Source organism: Anas acuta, chromosome 19, assembly GCF_963932015.1.
Source record: "Anas acuta chromosome 19, bAnaAcu1.1, whole genome shotgun sequence".
Classification (NCBI taxonomy): domain Eukaryota; kingdom Metazoa; phylum Chordata; class Aves; order Anseriformes; family Anatidae; genus Anas; species Anas acuta.
The window spans coordinates 9,632,955-9,646,708 of NC_088997.1; the positions used below are offsets into that span (position 1 = coordinate 9,632,955).

Consider the following 13,754-nt stretch of genomic DNA (forward strand, 5'->3'; position numbering starts at 1 on the left):
GTGTAAATATTATGGCAGGAGCGATTAGCATCTAGCAAGTTGCACAAAATACCTTGCTCTAGCATGCAGATGGCATGGAAACTCTGCTCGGCTTACATATTCCTGTGGTGCGTGATGGGTTTCTGGAGGCAAGGGTATTGAATGCTGGTGTTTGTAAAAAGAGAAGCACGCACAGCGGTGGGAAAGGATGAGGAACAATAACAGAAAGTGAAGTGATAGGGGCCTGAGGCAGTGAGAGGCAAAAAGCAGAAGGGTTGAGGCACGGCTGTGGCTCAGCCCATGTGGAGAGCACCTCCTGGACGTGGGTGAGGTTTCCCTTCTTGGCTCCAGGATCCCGCCTTGTCCCCTTCATCTGAACTGTCCAGGGAAGAAAGGAAGACTGCATTTTGGGGCTGTCTCACCCAGTAATAGAGAGCCCAACTATACGCCATCTCTTATTCATCATTCCAAAGTTTAGCACTGATGCATCGAGCCGTCAGCAGTGTCTGCAGGTTTTCCATCGGCTGCACAGCTTGTGTGCCAGAGCGACTGCGCGTGCCTGCAGAGTGTGCTGGTTTGTGGCTCTGCCTCTGCTGCTGGTTGCCCCCGAGCTGTGAGGGTGGGCAGAGTTTGATCCTTCACCTAGCCAAAGGCTGACCCCTGTCTTCACACACCCACTCCTGGGGGAAGGGGAGAAAAAACCCAAAGTAAAAATTTAGTAAGAAGGGACTGCCACGCAGGGAGGCAGCAGAGGAGCCCGGTGCTGCCTGCCACGCTCCCAGCACGCTGCTGCCGCAGGGCCGGGAGGCGCTGACGGGGCCAGGGGAGCGAAGGCGCCTGGCCCAGGATCCCAGCCCTGGGGAGATGTGAGTGCGAGCAGGGTAAATGTTTCCCCTGGAACGTGTTGCTCGTAGACTTGTCGTGAGTTGCTTTTCCAGCCGTACCGGGATTAAGGAGTGAGGACAGAAAGGGCGGAAAAAAAGCTTGCATAAATATTTTTTGATGCTGGGTTTAAATGTGGAACAAGTCATTCTTGTCAATATTCCCCCCGAGATCTTTGTGCAGCTGAGGCTTAGTGAAAAGCTTGCCTTGCTGCACGGCACTGACTTTAATCTACAGTAGTTCGTGTATTAAAAAGAGAAGGAGATTTTGAGGTAAATACCGGGCGATCACTGCCTTATGCGGGATGGATCTGGGCCAAGAGGACTCTGCATCATTAACACTAACCCGACCAAAATGGGGCTGGGGGAATAAAACCCGGCTCGCTGGCCCATGGGGTGGGCTGGGCGCTTGCTTATTCCCAGTGTCAGAAGTCGGGGTCTGCGCTGCCAGGTTCAGAGTCATCAAAGCTCTCTCGTTAGTGGCTTGGCTTTGCTGGCTGCCCCAAACTGCAGTTTCTGGGAAGGTGAATTGGACTGACGGCCTCAGCTGGGTGCGGTTAGAGAATTAGATCTTGATCACCACGATAGACTGTAGTAAGAGCTCGGCGGCTTTGCTTGTCGCCGTTGTTGCTAGGCTGCATGTGGAACTGCCCGGAAAAGATGGAGTTTTATGTTACTAAAAGGAAGGAGGTAAAAAAAAAGGGAATGCTAACAACTGAGTTGTGTTTTATTAGCTGCTAGCAGTATGCATGGGATCTACGTTACGCATCCGAGCTGCTCTTATTCCATCCAGCAGAGGTTACATGTACTTGCGTGGTTAGTAAACTGAGATTAATTTATTCTGTGGCTTTGGCTGAGTCTGGTGAACTGAATGGGTTGTAGGGAATTGTGGAGGAGAGTCGAGAGGCCAAGCTTCCTTTTGTCTGACAAATAGGCTTGCAGTTGGTTAAAACATTCGTCCTTCATTTGGTGTTTGGGATCTTACTCCGGTCTGTTTGGAAGTGGGAACGCTCCCCTGCCCTCTGCACAGGCAGTGTAAGGGATTTTTCATTCATACAAGGCCAGAGAGCTTCAGGCTGCAGCTAGCATTTAGCTGACTTTGCCGTCCTTGTCAGAAGGGTGGCGGATGCCGGCTGTAGAGAGCCAGCTTCTGAGTCATACGAGAGTGCAAAAAGGGATGTTGTTGATGTATTGACCTTTGGATAATTGTCTTGATTTGTTGGCGTGTGACTTATTAGTCAAGGAAGTGCTGTTGTTTGAACCGAACTGATGGATACCGTGAATGAAGGGCAGTCCGGTTCTCCTCCTTTGTCAGAGCAAGAGTGCAAGCCCAGCTTTAAAGGCAAAACCCGCTGCAGTGACTTGGTTCTGGACTGAAAAAAGGGAGCAGCATAATTAGTTATTGACCAAAAAATGTACTGGGGCTGTTCTGCAGCCTGGAATGTGCGTGCGTCACTAAAAAAATAGACCTAGATCCAAGCTGCAGAGTTTGGGTGTAGAGCTGTGTGCTTCCCCAGGTTGGGGTTACTAACACCCAAGTTTTTTCTCTGACTTGTTTAAACCAAAAACATGTCCAGACACTTGTGACATCCATAGCACTGCTGCTGGCTTCTTATGTAAAGGGCTTGTCCTGCTCCGGAGCGGGCTGATCCTTATTGTTTTGGTTGGAACAGCTTGGAGTGCTCAAATGTGCGGGATACAATGGCAGTGTCATGTTCGGTGCCTGCCCGGAGTCTCTCCCTGCTAGTCTTTGTTATCCTTGCACAAATACTTTCCCATTAAAGGAATTAATTCTTGTCCGATCGGCATTAAGAGCCAGGACTAAATGAAATCCAGCCTCTTCCATTAAATAGCATGATGAGTTATGGTGAAGAGAAAAAAGCCTCTAGCCTCTCAGGGGAAAAAAAAGGTCTGCCTATCTTGTTTGGTTGAGCAGTTCCATGGATGTATCCCTAAAACTGGAAATCAGCAGTAGAGCCTGGATCTTTTCTGATGATCCATTTGTTAATTGGTGTTGATCCTTGCAATTTGTGTCCCAGCCTTGAAATCCTGGCCAGTGCTTCAGCCTGCTGCCATCCCCCTGGCTGGGAGAAGCAGTGCACAGGGCTCCACGTACAAGTGGTCCACACCGAGGCAGAGACCCTGCGGCATTTCCACATGCATTGCTTTGGTCTGTAAGTGCTAGCTCTCCTCTGGAAGCACAAGAGCTTGATTCTGCTTTTATTTCCCAGAGCATAATTTGGAAGCAACTCTGCCAGCGGTAGATGGTATCAAACAGGTGTCACAGAGGGAAGGATGTAGCCCAGAGCTAATAGAAAATTTGTCCTCCTGCATGTTCTTGGACTCCGCTTGTGAAAGCTGCGGTGTAGTTTGGGATAATATCCACTTCCATTATTTAGCTGCATAAAATACCTTGAAGGCAAATAGCACATCTATAAATTAAGCTTCTGAAATGTCGGTCAGGTTACTTGGGGGTTTTTTGACAGTGAGATTATTGACGGTGTAAAGTGATAGTTCTGCTCTTGAAAAGCTCATTCTCCTAACACAAATCACAGCACTGCCAGGATTTATTGAACTGCCTGACGGAGAGGTACCATACAAGCTACTATTAGTCCATTTCCTCAGCTTTGCCATCAGGAGGCTTTAAATAATTGTATTTGAAAGAAATGTCAGAGTGACAGAATTGGGTGCAGAAGGCCATAGATATTCCCTCTCCTCTCCACCCTGCCCCTGTTCTTTCTCTCGCTTGCTCTCTTTTTAGTATTTGATAATTTCAGAGGGAGAGGGCTTTCCCAGCTGCATAATCAGGTTTCAAGACACGCGCCTGATGCTTTAGGCACAGTCTTGCCTCGGTTATGCTGAAGAAATGGGAAGCTTACCAGCCTCACGCAGTCCTGAGGATTTGTGTAGACAGCCAAGGATGCTCCTGCCAGGGCCGGAGCTGCCACAGAGGGTTAAAGCAGCAACAGGGAATAGGGCAAAATGTATAACAGAGCCACAGCAGTTACTGTGAGGCTTGGCAGCCTCCAGGGAACAGAGGTGCAGCCCCTGGCAGGCAGTGTGCCTGGCTGCTGGGAAGGCAGGGGCTGCTCCCCAGCCCCTCTTCAGACCGCCTCACTGCGAGGTCTGCGTTCGAGAGGGGAAGCAGCAGCCGTGCAGTGTTGAAATCCAAAGCAGGAGCTGTTGTCCTCTGAAAAACAAAGGATGGTAAATTCACGGAATCACGGGACGATTTCAGCTCGAGCAGACCACCAGCAACCTCAGCAGGCTGCTCGCAGCCGTGTCCAGCCCAGACCAGTGCCTAGGAGATCCTTGGGTTCCTCTCTGACAGGAGCTCTGCCTGAGCTGCCCTGTTTCAGCTGGGACTCTGCCACGGGCAGAAGCTGAGGTTAATGGTGCTGGATAATCATAACACTGACCTTCTGTATGACCTAAGGGATGGCAGGGCCAGGGCAGATTTGTCCTCGCTCGTTCTTTGTCCTTCGTGGTGTTGGCATCGCGGTGACCTGTCCCGTTAACAGGCAGCAGGGTTGAACTGGCTGTGACTGGGAAGATCCTGCCCAGCTTCAGGGCTGATGTATTAAGTACATTTAAATGTAAAGGCACTAATTGGTTCTCAAGGTGATTTTGATGGCATTTTGCTGCAGACTCTTCACCGTCCCTTAGAAAATGCAGACCCCAAACCAACAACTCTTCCCTGCCCCCTGCATTTCCTTGTAGCCTGTTGGTGAGCGTGTTGTACGCCCCAGCTCTCCTTTTTCCTGGTGTCACAGGGGGGTGATCACCAAAGAGCTGCTCTCCTGGGATGGCGAATGTGTTTGTGAGCCCTTTGATAATCTCAAGGGACACAAAGCTCCTTGCAGAGGGGGGCAGCTGGTTTCTTGAAGCTGAGAGCACGGCAGGCTGGCCTGCACGCCTGGCAACCAAGTGATTTTTTTCTCCCTCTGAATTCATGCAGAGGCTACCCAATTCAGGAGACAGCACCTTCCTCAGTGTTCCCATGTTATTGCAAGGCAGCTCTCTTCTGTCACAGCAGGAATGGTGGCTTCGGGGTTTGCCCTGGAATCTGTTTAGGGGAAAAGCAACTCTAATTTATTAAGGGCAGTCAGAAATGAGAGAGAGGCTTTTTGCTGGTGAGGTGATTTTAGGAATTAAGTGGACATGCGGTGCTAATAAGGCCTGTAGCTTCAAGAAGGGATAAAACTAGTAGAGTTCTGCCTTTTTTAAAACAGCTAAAATATATAGGAAATGAGGATCATCACCTTGGTTTTACAAATCCTGTTATAAAGGTGAAATGCAACTGTCTGATCCATTCTGTAGCCTGCCTCACATGTCCTATGATGATAAGAATTTGGGGGGATTCCGCCAAATTCTTGATGATTGTTGCCATATTAGATAGGGAATTGAAAAAAAAATTGTGAGGTGTAATGTACCTCGGTCCTTTCTACTGTCTAGTGAAGAAATTTCTCCTTTTTGTCTTTTTCTTCAGTGAAATTAGCTCTTCAGAGGAGGTGGTTGGCCCCAGAGTGCTTGGCTCTAATCCCTCCTGGAGAAATGGGGAGAATCTGCTGTGTTCTCGTGCTCAGGACCCCTTGGTTAGTTGTGGCTTCAAAGCGGAGATCTCTGGCTCAGTGTGGGGGAATGCCATTCCTTTTCGGTCCCGCTCCCTTATAGCCAGTATCAGTCTGAAATTCAAAATGATTTTGATTCTAAAACGTACCCGATAAGATTCTGACTCCGAAGTGTTCTTCCCATAGCATCCTTATTATCTCAGCAAGCACTGAACAATAATGAGCCTGTAAACACATGGTTTGTAAGCCTATTACAAGCTTCCCAGTATTATAATACGATTAGTCAGCACTGACTCATTTGTTTCATAAAGGCAAGCGGAGGGGATTCGGGGATTTGTTTGTTTGGATGTACCAATTTGCTGCACACTCTAACTTGCTTGTTACGGAAATCGCAGTTAGTGCTCATCAGCTGGCTCCCCTTTCGCTGCGAGGCTGCATGCTACATTTGCAAAATCCTCACTTTCCACCAGTGTTATCCAGCTTGCCTTTGCAGAGGAAATAATGTTAAATGGAGCTTTTTATTTAATACAAACCTTTTCCGTTTAACTCTGGAGAGTGAAATGTGGCGCAGAATGTAAACTCTGAGGTGCTCTCCGTAGGATGTCCGTGTAGCTTCCATCTTGAGGTAATTACATCGGAGTACATGCCACTGCTCCCACGGACTGGGGATCCAGCTAGTGCTCGGGGTCTGAATTAATGCTTGGAATTGTTGCTGCTTTCTTTGTAACAGAGATGAGAACCCAGCTGGTTTGGGTTATTGGTAATGGATTCCAGTGCTCTGAAATCATTCACTCAAAGCCAGCTCCAGCCTGTAGTAACCCGAAGTAATTATTATTTGATTGCTAGCCGGTGATGTAAAGTAAGTTGGTCATCTCGGCCTGGGTGGACAGATGTCCAAGTTAAACAGCACCAGCTTAACAACTGCCAGCAACTCTTTGAAATTCTGCAAAGGATATTGCTGAGGACACTGAGATAAATTTGCTTGAGAGTTTTCTTCTCGTGCTGGCCATTTGAATGGAGCAGGAAACCCAGCATGGACAGCAGGCAGGGCCTCTGCAGCCTGTCCCTTGCTGGGATCATGGCTGCTAGGTGCAGAGCGAGGAAAAAAAGAGGAAAAAAAGCTCGTTCTTGGCTGCTGAGCCCCCTGCCTTGTTCCCGTGCTGGTGCAAAGTGCCCGTGAGGCAGCGCGTGGATGCGACAGCGCCAGGGGGCCGTGGGTGGGAGCGAGCAGCTAGGCACAGAGAAGTGTCTGCCTGCCTTCCGACTCTGTGAGGGTGGTTTGTTTTCCTGGAAGCTTTGTTTCTCGGAAGTCTTTAAAGGTGAGCTTTAAACAACAAAAAAAATCCAAACACTGCCTTTGTATTGTGTTTGTTTGCTGTTGTTCACTTCTCATAGTACAGAAACACGGACGGTGGGAGGGAGGCAGCACGAGCTATCAGCCATGCAGGGGGCCCGCAAAAGGCTGCAGGATGCTGTTTGTGTTCTCCAAGCAACCATTTAGATGATTGTATAAACGAGCGTACAACTTTCGCAGTGCTCTGTTGGCCTAAACTTCACCCTTAATTCCCCTCAGAACAGAGAAATTTTTCTGTCTCCTTCCAGCTCTCGATCAGCTAAGCAGATCGAGGAAGCCATTGCCACGGTCTGCTTTGATGTAAGCAAGCTGATTGGGGCATGCGAGGTGTGAATTTGGGATCGTGTTGCCTGCGTATCTGTTCATCACATGAATATCGCCGTCACCTGACGAGCAGTATGAAATAAATGGGTGTATGGCATGGTCTTGTAGCACACAGCGAGGAGATTTAAAAAAAATCTAAAAAAATCTCTTGACCTTTTTAGCAGCCTTTTGAGGCAGAGTCAGGAGATGTGATTTACTTGACCTAAAGGTTCCTCTTCTCCTGCTCCTGGAAGAGAAATCCTGTTGTCAGCTGAACTTTTGGCTATGGCTGAAGGTCTTCCATTACTGTCTTTCATCTCCGAGGCTTGGCTCTTGGCCATGCAATTGCACTCAGTGTGCTCTCTTTGACTCTCGGTTGTCCCCTTTTGGACTGTGACAAATTTAGCAGCAACCTAGCCAAAACTGCTTCTCTGTTCCTTCTGCTCTAACCAAGACTGGAAAACGGCCAGTGACGTTCCCCAGGGCGATTCTTTTTCTGTCCTGACGTGCCCAGTTTGTGGGTGCCCAGGTCAGTGGACACCCTCATCTCCTGGCTCAGGGGCAGCCCTGAGTGTGAGCTCGCCAGCCCCTGCCGCTGGCCTTGGTGCAGTCTATGGCCATTGATACCTTCGGAGGGGTTCCTTTCTTCAGCAGTTATGTACACTGAATATAGTACTTAAGTGTTTGTATTAATGACGGTGTAGGGCTTTAGGCCATTTCTGTAAGAACTGTAGAGTCTAAAAAGCCGTGAAGAAGGAATACTTCAGAAATTATCCCACTTCTAAGCTTTTCTCCTTTGTAAGAAGAACTTTATGTTCCAAAGGAAACAAACTTTAAATGAATTAATTTGACTTGATTGGCTGATATGCTATTGTGAATTAACACTGATGGTGTTACGCTCCATTAAAAATTTCCAGTTTTATTAATGCTAATTAGCGTTGCTGGGGCTGCTACTAGGGCTTGGAGTTGCCATGTGTTAGTATTAATTTCAACAACCATGTGGTTATTCAGAAAAATCTCAGCAGCTAGTGGCATGAGTCAACAAGCCTGTGAGGGAGGAGGTAAAATTCAAGTATTCCCTTCTCTGGCCAGTGATCTCTGCTACTGAAATGGGATCTCAGTTCCTTGACCCTGAAAACAGCAGCAACAACAGGAGAAATAAATGCTGTAAACAGCTCTATAATGAAACCTCTCAGACAGCCTGTCAGCATGTGCTGATCTTTTGCCTTCACTTGCTGCTATGACAAATTAGGTTGACCTTTCCTTGCTAGCATCTTAAAAAAAAAAAAAAAAAAAAAAAAAAAAAAGGCTGCTAGTATTTGAAAAGAGCCTAAGAGAATTAGGTACCCAGTGCTTGTTGAAGTCTGGCTGGAGTTGGGCATTTAACTCACAGTTGCTTTTCCAAATCACACCCACTATAAATTACACCCTGCTTTGGAGGTGGTGAGAGTCCTGGCCTGATGGCACAGGGCTGTAATTTAGCCAAATGATGAAGGCAATATACGTGATAAGTCAGGATCAATACTTTCCATGAGTTAGAGCACAGGGGCACCGCCGTGAGAATTGACAGCAAAAGCTGGTAAGGAAAGTTTGAGGAATTGCTGATCTGTTTTACGGCCCTCCAGAAGGCACGCTGCGCAGGGCAGCACTCAGCAGTGATTGAGCACCCTTCCAGGGTCTCCTTCATCACGCGACATATTTCTTATCTGGCGGCTGCAGGTTCCCAAGGTCTCAGTCCATCCTGGCTTAGGTTTCTCTAGTGGCCGTGTATCTTTCCCTAGTTTGCAAGATGATTTCTGTGCCCTCCCCACCTCCCCGGAGATGGCTGTGCAGTGTTACCGACAACACACCTCAAAAAGTGAAAATGTCCAGAAGAGCAACAGAGATGTGACAATATTGTGTTGGATACTGATAGTATTTACCACTTAGTTTTTAGAGTGCATCCTAACATGGTCTCTAAAAGAGGGTGTTACTCTGCGCTGATGAAACATTTCTCCTACTGCAGCTGTAATTAGGGCTGTAGCGCACCCTTGGGGTCCAGCCTGGCTCTCATTTAGATCAGCAGGAGCAGAATTGATCCCCTTTAAGCAGTGCAGCAGCACCATGATGTATTTTGTTGTTTTTTCCCTTCCTTTAACGACAAAGGAGGAGCGAGAAAGATAAATAATGCTGTGGGGAGGGGAGGGGGGTATTCGTCTTTGAATAATGATGAAGATAAAGATGGATAAGCAGGGCAATTTGTGAGTTTTATTCCCTATTCCACTTAATGGGCTGCAGTTATATAAAGAAATGGAGGTCTCAGTTAATCTTTATACTGCCTTCTTGTTTAGGAACACAGTTACTTCAAATTAAATTAGCCTTCCTTTGCATCTTGATGGAAATGATACAGTTCCTATCTGCGGTGTCCTTGTTTACTTTTCATTGATCTAGAGAGGCAGAACTTCTCCCCCATTTTCCCCGTGGGATGTTAAGAATAAAGGGATCACCTTTCTGCTTTCAGCTGCCATGGCCTAAAAAATGTAGGAACCAGGAATAAATTCACCATGGTTTGAAGAAAGCCTCTTCAAAAAACTGATAGGGAACATGACAGAGAGTTAGAGAGACCTCTCCTTCAGAAGAAGAGTAATATATATTTTATTCTCTTATTAATATTTCATTGGCAAGAAGGTCAAAATCTACATTTAAATGGAAATATTTAAAAAGCAGAAGCATAATATTTGACTATCTGGAGCTTTTATGGGTTAGAGAAAACCAGAGGCTTGAACACATTGGTTCAAAATTCGTGGGGTGGGCTGGGAATTCCTTGTGAAATCGGTACAGCAAAGGAGCCAGCCATTTGCCTTCATCGACACCTCTGATAAGGGGGTTATGTTCTTAATAGAGAGCTCCCTTTTAATTTAAAAATCCTTTTAAGTATGTCACCCCGGTTATAAAAGAGCCTTCAGATGAGATAGCCTGTCCCTGCTCGGAGTATCGGTGCTGTTGGCACTCCTCGTCCTGGCAGATGGAGCGGCCATGGCTGGTGACTTGGGGTTGTTTCCTCGGGGGTGGCAGCAGTTCGGGTCCCACTGAACTCCTGCTGCAGGTCCCACTCGAGTGCTTGGGGAATCCAGGTGGCTTTTCATTTTATTTTGATCAAAATCCGTCTGTGCAGAGAGGATCCTGCAGATCAGTTAAGTCAGGGTGAACAGTTTCTGCCTTGCACCCAGTGGCCGTTTCTAATGCACTCGCTTCCCAGCCCCAGGAGTTTGGGATTGGACATTGGTGGCCTGGAGCTGGGACTCCAGCTGCAGCTGTGTCCCTGCTCTCGGGTACAGCAAACAGACAGCTCAGTGGGCTGCACTGCCCCAAGGAGGTGGGGGATCGGACCTATTGACTTCTGCCCAGCCCCGAGCTGCTCTCAGCCTTCTTCTGAGGGAGGCCGGGCCGGGCTGGATGGCGTTGCTGTGCCCAGCCCTGCTTGGAGCCAGGAGATGCTGCTGGGCCTCTCTTCTCTTCTGGAATGGCCGCATCCTTCCCTGCTGGCAGCAGTGATGCCCAAGCCAAGCGTTTGGGAATCCCTTGTGTGGCCCAGGAGCTTCAGCAGCAGCTGCAGGGACGGCGTGATCTGCAGAGGGGCCACAATGTTGGTTCCTTGCTGGTGCAGCTATCCTCCAGCAAGTCCTGCTGCTGGGCAGAGGGCTGGCTCTTCTGTTGTCGCTGTTTTTAATTAATTAATTAATTTATTATTATTATTATTTTTTTTAATCAGCATTGTATTGGCTAGCAGCAGACTGAGTACTTGGGCAATTTGGAAAGATCTGCCTGCCTTAGCACCTATTTCCAGCACACCTGTGCCTCACAGGCTCGAGGGTAATTGTTGGAAATGCTGCAGGGTTGTTCAGCGCCGGAGCCTGGTGCAATGGAGAGATGCTCTGCTGCTGCCTGACAGCCTTGTAACCAGATTCCAGTTTGTGCTGCATTGCCCCTTCGTGTAACCCTATTAAAGAGCTGTAAATAGTAATATAAATGATGTTACAGTCATTTGTTTTGATGTATCTGAGCCTTTAATAAATCAGCTGCAGCTTGGTTAATAGGAATATGAGAGCGTGGTGTTTGTTGCCAGCAGCTGCTAGTAAATTACAATGCAGTCATCTGTTTTACAAGGGAATTAAATGTTTGTTCTCTTGCTCCCTCTCCCTCTTGCTGCCTTTTTTTTTTTTTTTTTTTTTTTGTAGAGCACCAGAATTGCACACAAGTCCCTGTTCCTTGCTGGCTGTCCTCTTCGCTGTCTTTATACACAGCTGGGGTGGCAGGAAGGCACCTGCGAGGAGACTCAAGTCATTGCAGTGTGTCAGCTCCCTGCTCCAGCAGTGCTGTGTGTGTATCCTCCAGAGCAGCGGTTGTTGCGTTTCATTTTGCTTGGGTAATGGTTTCTCTCATGGGTTGTCAGCAGCATTTGATCCTGGGACCTACAACACAGTCCTTGAAGAGCTGAGCTGAAGAAGTAATTTCCTTAGCAGGCAGTTATAAGAGGCTCGTGTTGTGCTTGGACCGGCCATGCACCATGCCAGCCTGATCCCCTTGCCTGGCTGGGCTTTTTTCAGACTTCAGGACTGTCTGGAATGGGCTCCGAGCTGATTATACATCTGGTGTTGCAGATGTGTCAGTCAAAATGAATTACTCGTTTCACTTTTCTTTATAGGTTGTGATCAGAACCAAGTGCCTATACCCGCAGGTCGAGGTAATGCGGACGCGTGTGATTGTTTTAGGAAGATCGCTGCTGGTAACTAGCTGAGTTGGAAGGATCAGACCGAGAGAAGCCTCTTCCCATGGCTTTGAGGCTTTTCATAAGCACACGTCCACCAAAAGGCCATCCGTCATGCAGTCACAGCTACCCGCTGTGCTGCAGCCCTTTGCTGCGTCCCCTCGTGCAGCAGTGTGGAAGGTCTCAAAATTCATTATGCAAAATTCAGCTCGGCTGTTAGTGCTGCAGCTAGTGCTGCAAAAACAAATGCTGTCTGGGGCTTGAAACCTGTCTGAATTCATTGAAATTGCTCCCATGCCCAAATCCTCCTAAAAACATGGGATTTCTGTATGTTCTGGGGCAGAGGTTGTCCATGCTCCTTATATCTGGTTTTTGTTGTACGTGGTGGTTGTTTCTCCTATCTCTCACTGCAGCTGTGTGGTAATTCACATAACCAAGCCAAAAATGGCCTTGGGTTTGCCAAATATTGCTACAAAAATGCTACATGGGTTATGAGTGTTTTCTGAAGGATTTTCTGGCTTTCAGCAACACCCACATTTCATAGCATGAAATGTGGCAAAGAAGGGCAGTCTCACCAAGACATTGCCTGGGTCTGGGGTTCAGGCAAGTGTCCTCCCTGTGCTGGCACACATCTGGAGGAGAGCTGTAGGTTTAACTGGACCAGTTTCAGCACGTCCTTTCCCAGTGTAAAGGTGCTGAGACAGGGCTGTGCCGGACGCATTTCTTTAGGTCAGTGTTGACTTTGCTCTCATAATCTGCACACTGGTAAGTGTGCATGATCTAAGGACATCATCACTAATCTATGCAGCCTTATCTTTATTAATATTTTAAAGGAGAAATAATTGCACTGACTGACGTAGATACTGCTCCTTGGGGACTGTTGGTAATGCTTTTGTTTATGTCCTGTGGTCTCTTAGAAGAATCTCTTTGGTTTCTGAGGGTGGTTTCCATGCCAAGTTGCACTTCATAATACATTTGAGAGCTGATTTGGAGAAATAAGCCTTGCTATAAGAAAATGACTTGTTTTTGCCAACTCCCAGGCATAGGTATTGGGGAAGGTGATACTGCTTGGCAGATCCCAGTCTGAATGATTCATCCAGTGGTCACTTAAATCCACAATGTGGTCATCTCTTTTTTGATTATTTCTATTTAAAGAATAAATGTGCTGAGGTTACTCAAAAATTAAAGTCAAGCCCAAACCAGTAACTCAGTTAAGTACACATTCATGTTGGACTGAAGAAGGTGAATGTTAAGAATGCTTGTTGTTGAGACCTTTTGAAATCAAGCCTCCAGCTTGAAGAAAATTGCTATTTATTAAAAGACAATTAATTTGAAAAGGGAAAGATTTCTTATGTAGTACTTTGTGAGAGGCCATCTCAGTTTCCCTGCTGAAGCTGATGGCTGAAGTCCTGCATACTTCAGTGGTACAGCGCGAATCTCCTAGCAGAGGTTTGTTTTCTTTTCACTGAGCAGCTTGGCTCTGCATCATTAAATCTACAACTGCTTTCCTGAAGCCGGGCTGAGGGCTTGCTCTTGTAACGTGACTTGCAGCGTGCACGTCCTGGTGAGCCGATGCAGCCTTTGCTCCGCTGTATGGCAAACAGCACTGTCGTGCCAAAGCCCACTGGATGCAGGTTGCAGTATGTTACAAGTCCAAAACTTAGCAAAGTTTTACAGCAGGTTGTAGTCAAATATACCGTCTCAGTTAAACACTGGTGGTAATACAAATGCATTCCATTTCCCTCTGCAAAACGCATCGGCTCGGTGAGGCTGTGCCGCAGCGGGTCACCCTCCCAGCGCAGGCTCCCCACGTGGTTTGGCTGCTGTGCTGATGTTAGCCAGACACGCGTTACGAGCTCTGCCACAAATTTAAAAGGGTGAATTAAAATGACTGTATTTCATACTTCCATGGACTGGTG

General features: G+C 47.4%; 1 protein-coding gene and 1 long non-coding RNA gene across 7 annotated transcripts in view; one reads left to right on the forward strand and one right to left on the reverse strand.

Moving 5' to 3' along the window:
* AUTS2 (activator of transcription and developmental regulator AUTS2) overlaps nucleotides 1-13,754 on the forward strand; it is a 756,836-nt gene that overhangs the window by 139,065 nt on the left and 604,017 nt on the right. The gene's annotated exons all lie outside the window — the stretch shown is intronic.
* On the reverse strand, nucleotides 3,390-6,391 carry LOC137842299 (uncharacterized). Its single transcript, XR_011089006.1, has 3 exons — nucleotides 5,965-6,391; nucleotides 5,581-5,656; nucleotides 3,390-4,926 (listed from the first exon to the last, which is right to left on the reverse strand). It is a non-coding gene; the product is annotated as an uncharacterized lncRNA (long non-coding RNA).